General features: G+C 29.8%; 1 long non-coding RNA gene across 1 annotated transcript; it reads left to right on the top strand.

Moving 5' to 3' along the window:
• The first annotated feature begins 3,934 nt into the window (after positions 1-3,934).
• Positions 3,935-4,675, top strand: LOC109135281 (uncharacterized). The gene is made up of 2 exons (XR_002040115.3): positions 3,935-4,124; positions 4,415-4,675. It is a non-coding gene; the product is annotated as an uncharacterized LOC109135281 (long non-coding RNA).
• Positions 4,676-6,221: the final 1,546 nt, after the last annotated feature.

The raw sequence follows: 6,221 nt of genomic DNA, 5'->3' as shown, positions 1-6,221 counted from the left end.
CTGAACTGAATCAAACTGTTTCTAACTGAACTGAATAAATTGTTTTTAACTCAACTGAATAAAATTGTTATTAATTAAACTGAATCAAACTATTTTTAACTGAACTGCATAAAACTGAATAAAACTGTTTTAAACAAAACTGAATCAAATTGAACAAAACAGTTTTTAACTATATAAAATACAATTGTCTTTAATACTCAAACTCAAATGTTTCATAATATAACACCTAATTTCGTGTTTTTTTAATTTACCTACTTTATTAACATACAATAACATAACACCTTAATAATAACTAGACAAAGATTTAAAAAAAATGTTATTTCAATTTTCAATAATCAAAATGTAATATACAAGACTTTTGTGTATGTTAACAAAGAGAAACGCTTACATGATTGTATCACTTATACAGTTATATGTGCTATGAAGTTATGATTATTTATAAATTCATATAACCAATTTCAACAAATCAAAAACATCATTTGTTTTGATTCTTCAAATATAATTCATGAAATTCATCATAGTTAATAATAGTTTATTCCGCCATAACTCACCACACTTTGATTAAGGGTTATTTTGTTTTTGATCACTTCCACTCGATTTTGATTTTTATGAAAAGACCTAAGGCAAAAACTACTAAAATTTGCAGATTATACTTTCTAAATTCACTTATAGTTTAGAAGCACAATTTTATACCTCTGGTATAAACATACAAACAGGAAAAAAAAAAAAAACAATCCAATCCCGACTAGAGGATTGAAATTGCAATTGAAATTTTATCTTAAAACAACTACTAAAGGAACATATATCTTGAAAACAAAATAGATCAGAGAACATAACATATCCAAGGGCTATATTTATTACCAAAATTGCGTTGTCAATCTTTCATTGACTAGCATCAGCCTACAGATAAATAGATAACTACAAAAAAGAGTACGACTAATCAAAGCTCGAATTCGCTTTTGCTAATTGTTAAAAACTAATCTGAACATCAAAATTTGGGATTTTACCAAAAACAATAGAATGAATTTCAACCGCAAAAAATTATCAACATAACATTTCTTCTCAATATAGCTCAATTACAATTTCCTGGATTTACACAAGCCAAAATTGCAAATCCAAATAACAAACAGTAACTACATAAGAAACTAAATTCCAGATATACTTATACTTATATCCATCTTCTACCTTTTCTCTTTTTCTTTGAAATGAACAAAAAGTTTGAAAAATTCGCCTTAAAATGATCAACCAATCTCACAAAACTCTCATTGTTCTTCATTACCAAACCCATTAACACAGCACCACAAGAAAAACCAAAAACCCAATCTTTAATCTCTCTCCTCCACCCTTTCAGCAAGCAGTAAACAGCAAATGCAGAAACACAAACCAACAAAACCCATAAACCTAATTCACTCTCTTTTTCTTTCTCCAAAACAACCCATAAAGCTAAACTTGAAGAAATCAACAAAACCACCTAAAACCCTAAATTCTCTCTCCTACGACTTCTTCCTTGACCACCATAACCACCACCTCCAAAACCATTTCTGAATCCAATTTTGCCGCCATTGCCACCACCCACAACCAATGGTTGTTTTAAGCTGATGGTTATTTTAGGCTTTCTTTATTGTATGAGAGATTGCCAATGGTTGTTTTAAGCTGATGGTTATGGTTAGGTTTTGGGGAGGAGATTGATTTGAGGATAATGGAGAAGGAGGCTGTGAGGAACGAGGATGGGTTGAGGGTTAGGGAGGGAACTTAATGGTTTTACTTCAATGGTTGGATTTTGATGTTTATCAAATCAATGGTCTTAATTCACAATCCATGACATTATTTTTTGACCAATGACAATTGAGATGGACCAATTACATGGATTGTCAACTTAATCAATGGTTGGATTTTCATCTTTCTAAAATCAATGGCCTAAACTACTAATAGACTATTATTGTATTTTTTTTTTTTTTTGAGGGGAACTATTATTGTATTTTGATATTATTTTGATTTGAGTATTCTAAATTTCTAATTCTCTTATTATTAGTTTATTAACTTTAGAAATTAGTAGTAATTAGTATAATTTAATAGAAATTACAAACTTTCAAAATTAAATAAGTATATATTATTGATTTTTAAGAAATTATTATTCTAAATTTATAAATTAGAAATATTTGAACATGTTAGATGCAGTTGTTAAGGATTAGTTTAATGTTAACATGTACGACGTAATACAGTAACCTGTTAGTCGGTTATTGTTGTTGGTTCGGTATTAGGATTTAGGACTTAATGTCTTAGTTATTACTTTTGCAATTTGGTTTGTGTCTTATTGTTGATACTTGTTATTGTGTTAACTTTGTAATATCATTAATATGTATCACTCTATCAAATATCTATTAATTAGTATTTTTCACTTAATAAGAATTTACAGCTAACAAGCTAGTGAATTACTAAGTTAATAGGTCTAAGTGAGCAACTGACTAAGTGCTAAGTTACTATATGGTTGTTAACACGACATTCTGCAGTAAGTACTTATTAACTTATTGGTTTATGGTATAACATTGTTAACAATTAACTTCTTGATTTTGATTTTTAAGAACTTATGATTTTAGAAAGAATCAAAAAAATTGAGATTTTAGTAAGATAAACTTGTAATTGAATGTTTAAACAAGTTGATTTGACTTAGTCGTTTGATGATTGATCATTATTGACTTTATGTATATTGTTCTATTATATACTCTGCTGGAGTAACATAGAAATGCAATAAACCATTAGCCAATAATCTAAGTTTTAGTTTAGTAATTTTACTCATTTATATAAATTGTTGTTATGTTTATTATTATTATATAACATATGAACCATCTTTATAATCACGTAGGTCTCATATGAATGATAGTTATAAACATTGATTGTCATTTGTTATAGTATTATAACATACTAAGAGTCGTTATACTAATTTATAATCAATAGAGTATTAGGAGTCAACCGAAGTTGAATTGACGTTTAATAGCGAATTAATCTGATGCTTGACAATAACTACATATTAGTTCAATCATGTGTTTTATGTTTCAAAATGCATTTCACATAAAGACGATTAACTCAAATATCGTATTGTTATCTTAAATTAACTTATAGGCTACCATTGGTACATTCATTATGTACACTAATAAATACTTGGATTATTTAAGTAAATGTTTTTTGTTTCAGATTCCATTATATATTGGAACTTTGGAAGACATAATGCTTAACCACTTACATTAACTGATTTATAAACTAATTCATCATTATCAATCATCATCTTAATCTTTGACCACAACCAATCACAAATTCATCATTGATAGTTACACATTAGAAAACTACAAAATAATGAAGAATTTGAAATTGAATTTTTCAATATCAGCCAAATGTTGAACCTTTAATAAAATAATTTTACAGAAATTATGGCAACTTCAAAATGCCCTTTCGTAGACAAATATATATACGTCCCTTGGTGCTATTGTTGTGTTCGACAAGTTTAACGACACTTTAACCTATGTGATAAAAGTCCAACTGAATTGGAATTTTCTGCAATGAATAACGGCTCGACCCAAAGTGAGACCCGAAGCACCCGGCATAACCGATATCAACTTTCACCCGAGTCAATGCGGGTTTCCTTAAGAAACTAAAAATAACTGAATTCGAACTGAAAATAACTGTTTAACTGATAGTAATCTGTAAAAAGCCAACTATATAAACCAAAATTGTACGGGTCAAACCAAAAGACAACTGTAAACTGAACTGAACTTAACTGAATATTGAATTAACTGTATGGGTTGAAACTGAAACCGAAAAAGTTTAAACTGAATCAATTAAGTTCGAAAAAATAAACTGAATTAACTGAACTGAAGCCAACTGAACTGTTTGATTTAAACCAGAACTGAACTGGTTAACTGAATTGACACCACTACTGTTCTCTTCGATCTTCCTCTTTCTCTCATCCTCCAACTTCTCTCTCATCCTCTATTCTTTTTCCTCCCGCAACTTGCTGCCGCTTGGAACTCGCAAGTTACGCCTTGCCTTGCTGTCACGGGCTGCTTGCCTCCGACTACGTTTGATGCTCTGTCGGTTCGGTGTTTAGTGCTGTCTCTCCTCCTAATAAAGTAATTGTGAAATTATCAACTCTCTCCCCTCTTGATGTTGCTCTCATTTTTCGAATTTGATCATATTAATGTCTTTGATTATATTAATGGTGAATTTTTCTTTTATATCGGTTAAGCTGAATTCATGACTTTTCTGAGAACATGAAAAATGTGTGATGTAATGAGTGAAATTGAAGTGGAATTCTTACAGCTTTTCGAAATTAATCTGTTATTGTTACATCGATTTTTTATTCTTGTTTGCCATTTGATTTTTTTTTTTTTTTGTGTAATTCTTTACTTATTTTTTTAAGGTGAGATGAATGGGACTCCCTTGAGGGGTGATAAGGACAAATGCTCAAATGAATTTCATGAAATTTGATCCCTAGACCTCAAGGATATGAGGTGGGGAACGATGCCACGACTCCACTACCTTAACCTCTTTTTGTGTAGTTCTTTATGCGTAACAGTGAAGTGATTGTATTTGTGGTTTGTGGATTCTTTGTGCTTATTCTATTGCATTTGAATGCTACTAATGATTGATGGTTTGTGTAATGATAAGATGATCTTGTTAATTGTGTCAGATCGTCCGACCATAATTTTTGGTCGGACGACTTTAAGTTGGTTTCAATTTTTTTCAGTTGGTTTCAAATTTTTTTCAATTGGTTTTAATTTTTTTTCAGTTGGTTTCAATTTTTGTTCAATTAGTTTTGAATTTTTTTCAGTTAGATGTCTTCTAAGTTCAGTTACTTATCTTATTGTTTCATTTACGTGTTTTATTCTAACTGATAACAAAACTTAAGTAAATGAAATAAAATAAGTTTTAAATGAAAGCAACTTACTCCTAAATGAAAGCAACTTACCTCTAAATGAAAGTAACTTACCTCTAAATGAAAATAACTTATGTCTAAATGAAAGTAAGTTACCTCTAAATGAAAAAATAATTAGAATAACTGAAAAGAAAAATTCGATTAAATGAAAGAAAAATAAAACCAACTGAAAACATTCAACTCTCGTTTCAGTTAGCTCTATTTTTATTTCAGTTGGCTTCGGTTTTGTTTCAGTTAGACTAAAAATAAAATGATAATCTTTGTTTCAGTTACACATCAACAGTGCAAGAATCATTAATATCATTGCATCATCACTTTCGTTCATCATAATTAGGCCATCATCATCTTCAATCATCAGCCATCAACGGTTCACATAAATCATCAGAATCAGCACCACTTATCATAAGTCCAATTTTAATGGTTGAAATCGGCATCAATAATCATCACCATCACAACCCATCATTGATCAATCATCAAAATCAACACCCATGATCAACAACAGCTCTTCATCATCGCAAAATCACCGTCAAACCCTCATACAAACAGCAAATTTAGTCGACACGAACGATAACTTCGACTGAAAATTTGGACCAGTTCTATGATATTTGTTCAAGAAGCAGCACACACTCAATGGAAGAAAAGGAAGAATATGACAACAATTTGTGCGTAAATGTATTGAGAGAGAGGAGTGGTCGTCCGACCAAATGTATTGTGTCAGACGGTCTGACACAATACTTTCACTTGTTATATTTATTGTTGTTAATTGTTCTTATATTTATTATTGTTAATTTATTGTTGTTAATTTAATATAATTGGTTAGAGTGGCTAATTGGTGAATGATGACTATGAGCAAGAGCATTGGATTAGTTTTGAAGGATTGATTGATTGTCTTCAGGTAGTGCACTAAATTTTTTTTTAGACTTTTTAGAATTAGACCTATCATGTGAAATTTTCGAAGAGGTCATGATTGAACCATTGGTTTTATGTGTTTTTGTGCTGATAGAATTAGTTGGAGATGGATAAGATTCTCCTCTAATGTAAAATTATTTGATTTTTATGCATAATGCATTGACATGAGATTAAATTTGAATAGATTTAAGTGAATTTGATTGATATGATTGACAAATTGAATGGTTGTATCTAATAAAAATTATAATTCAAATTTTAGAATAAAAAGAAAGAAAATGCAAACGAATAACTAAGTTTTTTTTTTTGCTAAAACAACACAAATACTTGCTTTAAATCCTCCTTCTAATACAAAATTCTCCCCCTTCTCAATCCAATGAACAAA

This window comes from Beta vulgaris, chromosome 6 (genome assembly GCF_026745355.1).
Source record: "Beta vulgaris subsp. vulgaris cultivar EL10 chromosome 6, EL10.2, whole genome shotgun sequence".
In the NCBI taxonomy this organism is placed as follows: domain Eukaryota; kingdom Viridiplantae; phylum Streptophyta; class Magnoliopsida; order Caryophyllales; family Amaranthaceae; genus Beta; species Beta vulgaris.
Note: the sequence above shows the minus strand (reverse complement) of the source record. Positions and strands in the feature narration are given on the sequence as shown.